Below are 14,353 nucleotides of genomic sequence, written 5' to 3'. Positions count from 1 at the left end.
GGCTATTGCCAGCAAAGACTTGTTTCCTCCAGTGGTTTTCCTGCTCATAGCAGTGGTGAGAGGTGGGGAGCAGCTCAAGTGATTATTGGTAATTATTCATCATCATTGTGAGCCTGATCCTGGCACCTTGCCTTGGGGATTGGATATGACTTTGGCCATAGAGGGGCAAAGCCAAGGACTCCTGATGACCAGGGCTGTGAAGGCTGCAGGTACTTCTGCCAAGCTGTGGCTCTGCAGAGCAGGAAACTCCTTCTCCCCAAGCAGCCAGGAAACCAGCAGATGAATAGAAGTCTGCTCACAGACAAGGATCAATAGGAGTAGGTGGGCTGGAGGCAGATGGGCTGCCCCTGTTCACCTTGGCACTGTCAGCCCTGCTCTTTGTGATCAGAGCTGCATAATCTTGCTGACCCTCAGGCAGCAGCTCCTCTTGCTGTGCTGGAAAGGGCCTGCTGTGGCCTCCTGGCACAGACCACCGTGGCACAAAGGCACCCGGCTGCCAGCTCTGTGTCTGGGCAAGGGAGGCTCTTCCCATGCCGCAGGACAGTGGGCAGAGGGAGGGATATGTCTGCAGGCTGGGTGGCTACCTGGCCTTCTCTGGTGGCTACTTGGGCTGAGTGACAGTAGCAAATAGTGTGTCATTGCTGTGCTTCCTTGTTTGATGTGGTCCCTCTGTGATCTGCCATGTGGGCTTTGGAGCCCAGGCAGGAAGAGTAGTTGCTGTGCAGCCAGATGGTTTCATTTTTTTTCAGGGAGATTAATTAGCTCACATTGACTGGCCCTGGCATCTGAGGAACAAGTACTTATGGCAACAAATGAGCTGTCACTTGTCCCCTCCTGAGCCCGCTGAAGGAGTTCAATAGAGTTTTCCTCAGGCATTTGGTACCTAGATGTTTTGTGCTGACATATGTTACCTGTCTTGGTTCTTAAGGTGTCTGTTGAAGTTTGTGTGAGGGCATGTAGGTGTTTTAAGGGAGGATTGACCACAGTTTGGGTGTATTTTCACGGTCCCCTACATCTGTGAGGAACAGTTCTGCTGCCAATTTCATACCTCCACAGAGGAAGGACTTCTGAGCCTGCTGAGAGTTGCCTTGTTGTGTGGGATGGTGGCAGGGATGTGACTACAGAGGAGCCCCTGTGCTCATCTCCTGGGAGCCCCCACAGCTCTGCAGAAGTGTTCTCAATCGCTAGCAGTGAGTAAGTCTTCAGAGAATGAATTTCCTGGATCAGACACTGTACAGCTCATGCCTTGTTGGGCCCTTATGAATGGGAAATAGCATCTGCAAGGCTGTAAACTTGGCTGTACTAAGTGGATGTCCCTGAAAGTGAGAAATGGATTTAAAGACTGTTCAAGCCATGAGTTGTTTGGGAGATGTTGAAGCCTGTGTAATGGGCATGTGGACGTGTTAAGGGAGGGCTGACGAGAGCTGGGTACAATTTGAGGATCCACTGCCTTTATAAGGAACAGATCTGCTCACAGCTTCATGCTGCCAACTATTCTGCCATGGAGGAAAGACTCCTTGCCAGGAGCATTAAATTAGGTGCTCTTGCCAAACTGGAGTTTTTATGGCAGTTGCTGTATTAGGAAGAAGGATTAAATAATAATCTTGGAGCTTCAGAAATAAAGTTCAGTGACGCCACAGCTTCCCACGTGTTTGTTCTGAAATCTGTGCCCAGTGCTGCAGCACATGGACCTGTCTGCTCAGGTCCTCACTCACAGGCAGTGAGGTTTAGCTCATTCCCTTTGTGCAAGTCTCCGCTTGTTTCCTGTACTCATTTGTGACCTTCCTGGGAGGGCTGGAAGCTCCAGGGTTTTCCCTTGAGGGATGATTGCTCATCCTTGAATAAGGTGTTTACTCTTGCCTGTAATTGCATGGGGTTTGAGCAGCACCAAACCCTAACTGTGCTTCCTTCCCATCTCATTGCTTTCATGTAGAGACATGGGTGTGTGCCTTGCTTGGGGAGTTTCAAGTTGGGGCATGATAAGCCCCATCTCCAGGCACTTTCCCAATCTAGTTTGTCAGGAGCAGGTTTTGCTTTTGCTTTTTCTTGTCCATTCATTGCAATCCCCAGGATACATCAGGGCCTCCTAATCTTCCTTTACTGTCCTATCTCTCTTCTGGCTCACAGTACATTTGGAAACAATTTACTGGTTTTAAAATTGGAGGAGAGACATCCTTTATTCCACTTTGAAAAATGGGGAGGTTTGGAGCAAGAGAAGAGAAAGGACTATGGGCCCATTCCAGTATTTGTTTTGCTTATTGGAAAACAAAACCATTTACCAAACTGCTTTCAGAAGGCAGCAATCCACAGGCTTGGTTTTCATTAAAAAAGCACTCGCTGCTTTTCCCCTGAGTATTTAGTGACATTTTTCAAGATTTTCTGTGCACAATAATTGTATATTTTTTATCAAATTTTGTCCTGACTTTGTGACCGCAATAAAGTTTAGGAAACTATAATTTATTATGGGTTAAAAAAAATATTCTATGAATCTGACTCCTTTCCTTGATTACTGGATCATACTGTGATTCTTCTCCCAATTGCAAAACACCATTGTAAATGCTGCTTTCAGACTCTGTGGGATGTTCCTCAAATGGCTTGGAGAGCTACTCTGTCATCCATTGCTCAGCTCTGTAGCTGAGACCCTGAGAGAGAAACTCTTTTGTCTCTTCCCCAGACTCCAGAAATGAAAGTGTTTGTTTCTCCTGTTTTAGTTTTACTTTGGCAGTAAATGTTCTTTTCTTTTCTTTTTCTTTTTTCTATTTTTTTTTTGAGGTATCTGTTCTTGTAACACTTCAGAACTGAAAAATAAGATGCCCTGGTGATGATATTAAAAGTCCTCCTGCAGAGCCAACCCAGCTACACCAACATTAGCAGACTCCAGAGGCTGTTTAGTGCTGCTTCAAGGATGGGGGTAGTGGAGAGAGAAGGTGCTTTCCCCCTGAAAGAAGATTCTCCTAAAATCTGTGCTTGCTTTGCAAACAGGGAGCTGGCATTTGCCACACCAGAGAAGATCTGGAGATGGGGTGGTGACCTGCAGAGGCACTCCACATCTGGTGTTTGCTGTAGCCCAGTCTCCAGCTCCCTAAAAGCATGGCAGCAGAAGGCCAGGGCAGGCTAGAGGTCCAAAGTGTCCTGTATCCCCCAAATACAGACCCAGGGAAGCTTCCACATGTCATAGCAGGTTGTGTCTGTTCCAATTGAGGGGCTGCTTAGCTTCCAGGCTTGATTTGCTGCTGAGCTGGGGCAGGTATGGCTGTTTTCTAGGAGCTGAACCATGGTCACTGGTCAGCTTTCAGGTAGTGGTGGCTGTAGGTCACTATTTAATTTACCTCAATGAAATCTGAGCTCTGGGCTGTGAGTGCACAGTACCCCATAGTTAGCAGTCCCTGAGTCCCACATGTCTTTTGCTACAGAAGTCCTCAGGTATTCTCTAAGGTGGGATATGGTCAGGTTTTGTTAATAAAATAAACTCTGCATGAATTTTTTTTTCTTCACCCTTTCCCAGAGGTGCTGTTTTCTTTCCCTTCTCCCAGGACACTTGGTGGCATTTCACTCCTCTGAGGTCGACTGATTGTGGCCTTAACCTAGCAGAGCATGGATTCCTCACTGCCTTACAGTGGGACTGGAGGGTTTTTAAAGAACATGCTATAAATCATCTGTGGTTATGGATTATAAGGTAGAAGTGATGAAGTAAAATCTATGATGATCATAGAGGAGGGAACTGTGAGCTGCTGTTAACCCTAGAGAGGTACAAATGATCATCTGAGATGGAAGTTCACAGAGAAAAGAACCCCAATGTATTTATTTGTTTCCATTTGTCCTGAAATGAGCATCTTAAAGCACAAAATTGTTTTAAAAATCTAGTTTTCTTTTCAGTTTATGACCTGAATTTCATAACTAGATGTGTAAATAAGGCACAAAATATCTCTATATTCTCCTGTGTGTTAAACTGCTGCAGCCAGTGTAATTGCTTGCAAATATTGTGTGCAGCAGCAAGGGGAAAATCAGGTTTGATTGTATTTATTGTATTTCACTCAGCTTAGCCCCTGGAAGCAGCCTGAGTCAGCTTTGCTTTGTCTCTCTCACACCCTTAACCCAAAGCTGTATTGTTTAGGTTCCTAGGTGAATTGGTTGGGAATCTTTTGAGATGATTATTAGTAAATGCTACATTATGTAGATAATGAATTTAATAGAGAAATATAAATTTGGGTTAAAGTGTTTGTGGCTCCCTCTTGCAGAGAGACACCTGCTCACTCCAGCAGTGAGTCAGACACTGGAACTAAGTGTGAAAATTCCTACTTCCCAATCCAGCCCCACAGATCTCAACCTCTTTCCCTCTCAGCTTTGGACTGTTGGCTCTCTTGGATAGATATGTGGACCATGGGTATGCTCTAAGCTGAGGGAATACTCTTATTTTTCTTTGGTTGTTGTCTATTAAGGGTTTTTTAAAGGTTTGAATTTATCCCACATCAAATGTTATATAATCAGTCCCTGAAATTAAGTACACAAGGGCAGATATTTTTCTCTGGATGACTTTTAATTCATGTCTGAGAGAGAGGGAATTATTCCAAGAGATTAAACAGGGAAAATGGTATCTGCCTTTGGATTGTGTTTCTTCCTCTGAGGGGCCTCTTTGAGATCCCTCTCAAGACCTGCCTGCTGTTGAGGCTTGCAGAGAGCCAAAATGCTTCTTGCTATGATTGTGTGCCTGCTTGAGGGAGCCAGGCCTGGACAACTGCACGAGGGTTTAGACGTGATTTAGCAACTGCTAGCCCAAAATGGCACAAATTGAAGCACTTAAGTAATCTGGGATTGGAACTGGTAGAACATGGTTCTTGAAAGTTTCTGAATGTACGGGCAGCTGGAAGTAGCACTGCCTCAGTTTCTGTATCTACATTTGGGCAAGGCTTCTGGTTGGCAGGAGTGAGCCCAGCTGGTCTTAACAGTGAGATGTGACATACAGCTGTCTTTGCCACTTTTACCTTTTTTTCTTTTTTTTTTTTTTTTTTTTTTTGGTTGACATACAAGTCTTTAACCTTCAAAATAGAAAAGTTCTCCTGTGTTTGTGTGTGAACATCCACAAACTAGAAAGGCCAAATCTCTTGGTTTTCCTGTCCCCGGTGCAACTTGTAGGGAGCTGCCTTTGCTTGCCCACAGCTCCAGCTTCACTGTTTGCAAAGCTCTTCATGCCTGACCAGATGAACTCCAAGATGGATTTATGGGAAGATTGTCTGAGGTTCAGGCATAAAATCTAGGATGGCTGATTTTATTTAAGGGGGACTGGGTTTCCAGGCTGCCAGAATTGATGGGACTGGCCTGTATATCTTTTCTGCTGTAGCCAGCTGACAGTTTTAAACCATCATTAAATCAAACTTTTGTCGTTAAGATTTACTGGGAGCTTTTTACAAATGAAATGTAAAATCTGGTGCTCTCCACGTGGAAGACAAATTCTTGAATCTGTCTTCCTGTATGTTGACAGAAATGTGGGGCTTTCAGGTATATATTTACATGTACATGCTGCTGAGCCCTGCAGTGGTGACAGACACTTCCAAATGGCCCTGTCTGGAAAGGAGAGGTATCTCAGTGTTTGAAGGCAGATCCTGCCAGCCTCATGGATTTATGGGAATGAGGGCCCAGAAGTAGGTGAATGGGACAGGTACCTATAAATACAATGAGCTAGTCTTGCACACAGGCAGAATAACTACATCTAGCTTTATAAATAACAGCAGCCTTTTAGGTTTCCTAGGAGGTCTGGCAGGCTTACAAATGAATGTGCTGCTAGTTGTCTGAGACCAGACATTGGAAAGCTGTCCATGAGTGCTGTTGGCCCACTGTCTCATTTTTCCCTGCCCCCATTCCCTGTATCTTGGTGGGGGTGGCTTTTTTGCTGTTTTTGGTTACTGCAACACAGACCCTGCCTGGCCTGCAATCTCTCACTGTTGCTTGCTAGAGATGAATGATTCATCAGGCCCAACCTGATAAAATTGTGCAAGCCAGTCACCAAAGTTAATCAGACCAAAAGGAAAGAGGGGAGGGAAGGGAAAAACAAAAACAAAAGGGGCCCTAGAGCTAGTTCTAATTTTTGAACCTCCCCTGGGAATTTAAAAATGCGTCTAATAATGTACTCAGCCTGAGCTCTCCACCTTCCTCCAGCTTCACTGGGAAATGGGAGAGCAGCCCAGGCGATTGGTTTTAAAGTGCAACTTCCGATGTTGCAATGCAGGGGAGCAGTGATTCAACAGGGCTCCTTGGGGCGCCGTGTTTGGCAATGGTGCTGCCGGGCGGGCGGCCCTGCTTGCAACCTGCTAATCACTTCCACTGGGTTTGTTGTGTCACACCAGCCAGGATGGAGCTGAGGGGACTGGGGAGCTGCTGACATGAATCATGTGGTGCTCTGCTGTGTAATTAGGAAGGAGGCCTGTGGTTCTCCGTGCACTGGTGAGATTTCTCAGGCCTGAAACATAAAGACTGCCACCCACTTCAGCAGGGAATTAGCATCTTCCCGACAGATCCTGAAAGAGGCTGAGAAACCTGGTTGCTTGGAGCCAGGAGGAACTGGGTTTGGCTAGACAGGGCAAGGTGGGTCTCTGTCATGTCATTGCCATGGCCACAAGGATGGATCTAGGAGGGAGAGCACCAGCTGGGAGGAGAGTGCCCAGGGTGCTCTGTGAGAAATCCCTCACTCCCTGCTTGGTGTGGTTGCAATAGTCCTGCTCACATCCACTTTGTGACTAAACGAGACAGAGTTGCACAAGTGACTGCAATGTCTCCCCTGTCTGGTTGCTGTGATGCTCACTGGGTTCCCAGGGTGCTACTTCCATGTCTGCAGCTGAAGAATATCCTTTAGTTTCTCTCAGCTGCTTGCAGCAGTTCAGTCGGCAGTGGGATGCTGTGCAGGACTCACCAGCTGCAGGCCCAGCAGGCCCCTCTGGGCTGTTGGGGGCTAGTGAGGGGATCACCATTACAGTCACCTCCCTGCCAGCTGGTCCCCCTTTGCTTTGCATCCTTGGTGCTTTTGGCTGCAGGAATTGCAGTGAGCTTTTAGTGAGGTGGGGAAATGTGTTAAACCCCGAAGCCTTCCAGAATACAGAGACTAATTAGTCAGTGAGAATGTTTCAAGGGATTTCACCAAATTGTCCTGCAATTCTTTCTACCCTCTGAGTCCATATTACAAGAGAGAGGCATTCCCTTTGCTCTTTCTCATATTGGGTTCATTTTAGTTCGGTTCATATTTGGTATATTTAGCATTTAACAACATTTTATCAAAACAACATCTCCACATGATTTTAATTTAGAATTACATTACTGTGATACTGTCAGGAGAAAACCATGTGCCAGACCCTGAGCTGCTGTGAATGAGCAACAATCCATTGATTTCAGCAGGGCAGCACTGATTTATTCCAGCCAAGGATCTGGCCCACCCTTGCTTAAAAGGAAAACCCATTTCCTCACCCTGGTTACTGAAACATTGCATATCAAGATGGGATGTGTCTAAACCACCTCCTTTTACTTTTCACCACTTGCGTAATTTTGTTTGTTTTCCACTGCTCCTCATTTTTTACTGGAGCAGTGAAACTTTTCTGTTTGAGGGATAATTTCACTCTAAGCTCACAAGCCTTGGCACAGCTGAGTTTTGGGAGGATGGTTTTAATGTTGCACTGAATATGAAAAATGAGATTATTTTCTGCAAATTAGGGCTTCTGGCTCTGGTGCTTTAGTTCTTGTACATAACCTTCATGCTACACAAGGCAGGGAAGGGGCATGGGAGATGCTTCCTATTGTTTTCTTTTTTTTCTATGATGCTCAAAGAAGCCAAAGGTTGGTGTATAATTGCACTCTTCAAGTCAGAGAGCACCTTAAAAGTTGGGTACCTCTTGAGACAAATTAGAGCTCTTCTGACTGACTCTTGTACAATTTCTCTGCAAGAAATGCTTTTTATGGGCTCAATGAAAGGTACTTAATTCTTGTGATCATGCATCTGCCTCTCACAGCACAGTTGTATTTTTGTGTTAGCACTGTAACTGCTTTGTTTGAGCACCACAGATGGCAGCTGCATTATCCACTGCATCCCTTCCTTGTGAGGGGAAACATGATGGTATGTGAGGGAGGGACCCCAGCTCTGATTTCTGATCAGTCCCAGGAGTTCTGAGGCCTGGCTTAGGGCAGGGTGAGCCCATCTTATCCATCAGTATGGTTGACATATTTGAGAGAAAGTGCATTAAAGTTAGTTGCTTCTGTCTAGATGGCATTGCAGCCTCAGGCACCTTCCCATGGCAAAAGAAAGAGCCCCTTTTTTGGCAGGTAAGAGGAAAAGCAATGATGTCTGAAGTTATAGACTGGGTGTAGCTGCCACTCTTCATTTACTGCAGTTGTGAGAAATTATTAACACTCCTTTGTGGAATCAGGGAGCTGAAACAATGGTGACCTCCACCCCAAGCACACGTCACTGCCCAAAACAAAGGCACTGCCCCAGCCTGCATAGGTGTGGACAGGTTTCCTTGGCAAGAGCCTGGCAGGAAAGGCAGGGAGGCAGCTGGGGAAAGCCTCAGGCAGAGAAGCAGTCAGTGCTTTGTGGGTGACTGATGGTGAAAAGGGAGCTGAAATAGGAGCAAATAAACTGGGTCTGGCATGGGGAGGACAGATTTTGTACCTGTGTCCTACATGAGCAGGATTTCTGCAAAGAATTAACTGGCACTGCTGAGAGACAGAATCCACATATGGAGACAACCCAAGGCTCTGGTTATCCACTTGTCTGAAATAAAGTCACTAAAGAAAATGAAATGAGTTGGAAAACAGAAGGCATTGGCAGGAGAACAGCCTGTTACCGGAATACATTTTTTGTATAGCAGTAAATGGAGAAGCCTGATTTGCCTGGCCCTGTGCAAATCCCACTAAGCTTTTACAAACCCAGAAGTGATGACTGACACAGAGCAGAGGGGCAGCAGGGTGAGAGTAAAGTGCTTTGAAAGTCTGCTTTTCATTTGACTCAGTTCCAGGACGACACAATCCACCCCAGATTAAAAATAATTAAGCTTCAGGATATCTTTTAGGAGTATCACAGGTTTGATTCAGCCTCCTTTTTTAACCTTCATGTTTGCCTCTCTTTGGAATTGTGGCATTGTGGCTGATGTAATACTGTGGTGACTGCTAGCTGTGACAGGCCCTTGGCCTGCCTCCCTCATTCTGACTTGGAAATGTAAGGAAGACCTAGCAGTATCTTTATTTTTACCCAGAAATGCTTTTCATCCAGAGGCCAGGGACAGTAGAGCCAGGAGGTGTGACTTCTATTTCTCAGTGGGAGTTTTTGGAAGGACTGGTGGGAGCAGGGACTGATGTTTGCTGAGGCTTTCTGTCACTTCTTTCAGTTGCCTTTGCAGGTACGCCAGTAGAAACACCTCCCCACTGTCCTTTTGAGTCCTTTTGAGTGGTTTCACCTCAAATTTTGCCTTTGTTCAAGTGGCAGTGTATCATCTCCAAGTAATCTTGTCAGCTGAAATCATCAAGTGTGGCTGCTTCAAAATAGTTGAGGGTTTCCAACCCTCAGACTTTTTATTGCCAGAATTATTTGGGAATTTGCAGAGTTTCATATGTTTCCCTGTGAATTTACAGTTTTCTGTAAAACTAAATGAATTACCCAGCTCTCTTGTGGTCAGATGGGACAGGCAATGTGGCAGCTGAGAAGCCAGAGGTGCCTGGTTGGAAGTGGCCAGGACTTGCTCTGCCAGCTCTCCCCAAGAGCTGTAGAGTTTTGGAAGTGCTGCTGTCATCTGAAGGATGTTTCATGCTGCTGAAGATCGGAGAAAGAAATCTTTTCTAGGAACTGAAGCCTGAGAAATACAATGAATCCACACATTGCTTGGTTTTCTGTGTAATCTCCTTGTGCTGCCTCACAGTCCTATTTGTCCCCCCACCCTTTAGGGTGACTATGGTTGTTCTCCTGCATAAGTGAGGGAACGTTCCACTTCCTTGTAAGGAGTGTCCAGTGGCCTTACCTGCTGCTGCTTTGCCTTGCAGGGAGTGTGACTTGTACAGGTCCTGTAGCTTATCTCTTGTGGGAGGAAGAAAACATCTTCACCCAGCAGTGAGGCCAGAGTGACCACTCGTATGTAGAGATGGACTTTGCAGTGGAGGGCAGGGCTTTGCTGCTGTTTGCCATGATGTACAAAGCCCTCCCATCAGAGATGGGATCTTCTTGTGCACAGGTAGGAAGAGATTGTTCTAAATCACACACACACACACACACACAAAAAGTTAAAGTACATAAGTGGAAAGTTGGGAAGAGCTGCACAGAATTATTAACTGTCCCATGGCTTTTTAGTTGACTAGTGACACGTAAGCCCAGCCCACACAAAGTCTGTTCAGCATTCACAAAATGAGTTTCTCAAGAGAGTAAGTGTCCAGTGCTCCTTCAGCTCAAAATACCTGTTTTGGACACTCACTGCAATAGTCTCACATGCACTGGGTGGATGCAGCCAGGCCAGGTGACTGAGCCCATCAATACTGCAGTGTCTTTTTTGTAGTGTTAATTTTTGGTCAGTTCAGTGAACTGAATTTGGCTCATGTAGGCATCTCCAGTGCTGGAAACATCAGCAGGGGACAGATTAACAGTGGAATTGAGACTGACCCTTTGGGCAGCTGTTACATTAAGCCAGTCACTCTGGTTTACTCAGTCCTGGTGCCCCTTCTTCCCATTGCTGGTGGGACCCTGGTATCCTTGAATTTCTGCAACTTATGGGACTCTCCCTGGTGACACAAGAAGTGGAGACCACGCTTTCCACCACAATCCATCCACCAGCTGTTTGCTGCTGATGGGATGCTCAGGAGAAAGCACATGAGCAGTGAGTAGCTCACAGCTAGAGAGAAACTTCTGGAGTGAAAGAGGAAAACAAGGAGTGTCTCCTATATTGGAAGGCTACTCACAGAAGCTAATCCTGCAGTGGGAATTGATGAAAATTTACAGCCCTCCACCATTTCACTTTCCATGGCTTTTTAAATTCAGTTTGTGCTCTCTCCATCCTGGGGTGGATTGCAGCACATCCTCAGCACAGTACCTTGAGCAGCCTTTAAATTGTTTGCCAGACTCCTGTGGTTCTTGCCAGAGCTGGGTTTTCACCTCTTGTTCTTCAGGCTGACTGCATGAGGTGGATTGAAATTGCAGCGTTTCCTTGCACTTGTGTTTTTTATCTTTCTGATGTTTCATCACATCTCCCTCTTTTAGGCAGGCTGTTATATCTGATACAACATGAAACTTTGGAGAGGGAAGGCTTTGTTAAGTAGTTGAGGGTTACAAAGCAAGAGGTATATTGTCAATCAGAGGAGAGCTTGTGGTGTCTGTCCTTGGAACTTTTTAGGAAGAGGTTGTCCATATGCTTCAGCCACGCTACACAAAAGTGGGGCCTGCTTTAAGATGGGATGTGAACTGCTTGTTCCTGCACCATTTCTTCACCTCTGCTTTGCAAACAGTGCTTGTTAAGATAATCAGCAATGACGAATGCTTATGGAATATTGCAAGTGTGTGAATAACCACCTAAGAAGTATTTGGAAATTGCTGCTCTTAGTTTTCTGAGTCTGAGTTTCCAAACAAGAGCTCCAAATAAGTAAGCAAGAGGAAGACACGTGTTCTCTTAGCTGTGGGTACCCTTTGCTGAATGGGTGTGGGCAGCAAACCCATGCAGAGCCTGTTAGTAATCCTCACAGGCTCTGATGTGGTCACACTGAACTGGAGGCTTTGTGTTATATGTGAATGCAATGACTTTACTTTCTAATATTTGGCTGGCTTTGTAAACCATCTTCCTTTCTCCCTGCTCTTGCTCTCTCTCATGAAGTTACCATTTCTTGTTGGTTTTGGGCTGTTTTGATGACTAGAAAGGAGTGTAGGCTTCACAGAAGCACATGAGCTGTTTTGCTCTTCAGTAGTGTCCCTTCTCTGCTCATAGACAGGAGAGCTGGGTGGAGAGGATCAGTCAGGAGGCTAAGGAGAGGCATGAGAGAAAGCCTCTGAAGCAGGATGGAGTGACAGAAAGGCTGCTTTTTCTCAAGGGATCTGTGAAATGAGGCGATCCTGCTGTCATTTCTGCAGCAGGTAATTGCATGGTTTTTGTGCACTTTGCACGTGTCCTTTGTGACCCGTGCGTTTCTCATCCCTTGTACTTTCCTCTGAGTTTCCTGAGCTGTTCTTTCATATTCTCTTCCACTTTTGTGCATGAAGCAGAGGTGCCTGCTACCCCTTTGATATCTTCTCAGCGTGTCTGATGCTAGCCAGGCTTTGGAACAGGAGCAGCTGCAACATGGCCCTCCCCAGCATGTCTCCTGTCCTGCTTCTGTCCTGTCTCCGTGTGTCTGGAGGGGCCAGTCTGCTGCAGGGCCATGGCTGCAGCTCCAGCCAGCCAGAAGCCTCTGCAATTTGCCTCCTGTGACACTGACTCACAGGAGGGGGAAGGTCTTGATTCACTGTCTCATGGGAAGTGCTCTGGCTCCAGGCTTCCCTCAGCATTTCCTCGCTTAGACCCCAGCTCAACAAAGCCCTTGAGTGGAGTCTGTTGAGCTGCTGTCTGCAGCTCACTGTCCCCCTGCCAGCATGACAGAAAATGTCCATGTGGCACCGATGGTTGCTTCCTGAAAAGTGACAACAGTATCAAGTGGATCTGGTTGCTTTGATATTCCCTATTCAGGGTGAATACTAAAATTACTTACTAAAAATCATTACTCTGGTGGCAGAATTTTTTTTTCCTTTTTCAATTTTTGTAAACTCTTTCACTTCAGGAGTACAGAAATATGGCTCTATAATGGGGAGAGGATTCTTTTTCCCCACTGCCAAAACAAATGTAACATTTTAGGGAGAGAGAAAAACTTCCCATTGCTTTCATGAGTAACTGAAACTTCATAAAAAGTGTCTACCCTTTATTCTTTCTACCACTGTGGAGGTTTTCCACTTAGCCACCATCTTGGAGGTGCTGGCCAGCTCTGCCTTGGCATTGATCCCAGCATGTCTCTGATCTGGAAAACCTTCCTGGAAGCATGACTAGAATAGCCTTTCCTGTGAGATTTATGCTTCCTGCTGGGCTGACAATGCCACCAGATTCAGTGGGATTTCCCCTGGGGGGAGCAGGACATGGAGTGTCTGCTTGGTACCTCAAGTCTCAGGCTCCTCCTGAGCAGAGGAGAAACCCGTGAAAACCACATTGAACTTAAATACTCAAGGTTCTCACACTTGAGAGTTTTGCTAGTACGTATGATGTTAAATCCTTCATGGGTAGCAGGCAGCCCTTGGATTTGTTAATCTTATAAAGGAAATTTAGTTTTTGGAGTGTTGTGCTGGGACCCCAGAGAACTATTTTGGGAAAACTAAGAATATAAGATTGGTTGTAGCTGGGCAGTGTGGCTTCACTCCTTTATTCCTTCTTTAACCTGCTGTTGACATATCTATAGTACAGCTGGAGGTACACTGATAATGTCACTCAGACATCAGGTGCTCTTATGGTGTTAGAGGCCACTGGGTGCCTGTCCCAGACAGACAGGGAGAGGAGAGTTCAGGCAAGTTTTTTGTTTCTATTTTCTTCCCTTCCCAATCAAAAACCTGGAGCCATGCAGTTGTGCAGAACTGGGTTGAGACTCAGAGAACCCATTCATTTTATGTCATTTGAGTGTAGGGGTTCTATGTCCTTCAAGTTTGTGGTGAATCCCTAAAGTCTCTTTCTAAATCCTTGATTCCTTGTGTCTCTCTTTGTGAGTCCTTGCATTTATGGAATCTGCCAGGCTGGAAGGTGCAGCCTGCTGTTAGATCACATTTACAGAGGGCTCATGCAAGACTTAAGCCCATATTACGTTTGTTCCTCTGTGATGCTTATATTTATCTTGCACTTTGTCTGGGAATTCAGATTGTGTGTCTTGGCTGGGCTCTGTCATATATGTTTAATCCCAGTTTCTTTGCTTTCCTGCAGGGACTTGCTAGGGAACAGGAAGTAAATGGAGTGTCTTGTGGAGATGCCTTCTAGGGAGAGCTGACTGCCAGCCAAAATCCCATCCAGCTACAAAAGCAGCTGTTTCAGCCCAAAGAATTTGTAAGTACAGTTATTTTCTTAGCACCTCATCATGCTTCTTTCAGGAACTTCAGCTGTCAGACAGGTTTTCCATCCTGCTAGGCTGGGAAACACGGGGTGCTTAGTTGGTGAATTCAGCTTGGTGATCCAGTGACTGAAGGGGTGCATGTGGGAGAGGGTGGAGAGAAAGTCCCAAGACATGGAAAGAGGAACACTTGGGCCCAGTCAATACTGGAGGTTTGGAGTCAGGTTGCAGCCTTTTTCCTGTGTCTGCTAACTCCAAACTAGAGCAGGTTTGCTTTGCAGCTGGATCT

The 14,353-nt window shown here is 45.9% G+C and overlaps 1 long non-coding RNA gene across 2 annotated transcripts in view; it reads left to right on the top strand.

Annotated features, from left to right (window-relative positions):
• LOC135307882 (uncharacterized) overlaps positions 1-14,353 on the top strand; it is a 268,237-nt gene that overhangs the window by 27,044 nt on the left and 226,840 nt on the right. For both annotated transcript variants that reach the window (XR_010368481.1, XR_010368482.1), the window contains exon 6: positions 13,941-14,060. This is a non-coding gene — a long non-coding RNA (uncharacterized LOC135307882). The remainder of the gene's footprint in view (positions 1-13,940; positions 14,061-14,353) is intronic.

This window comes from Passer domesticus, chromosome 9 (genome assembly GCF_036417665.1).
Source record: "Passer domesticus isolate bPasDom1 chromosome 9, bPasDom1.hap1, whole genome shotgun sequence".
NCBI classification, from domain to species: Eukaryota; Metazoa; Chordata; class Aves; order Passeriformes; family Passeridae; genus Passer; species Passer domesticus.
Note: the sequence above shows the minus strand (reverse complement) of the source record. Positions and strands in the feature narration are given on the sequence as shown.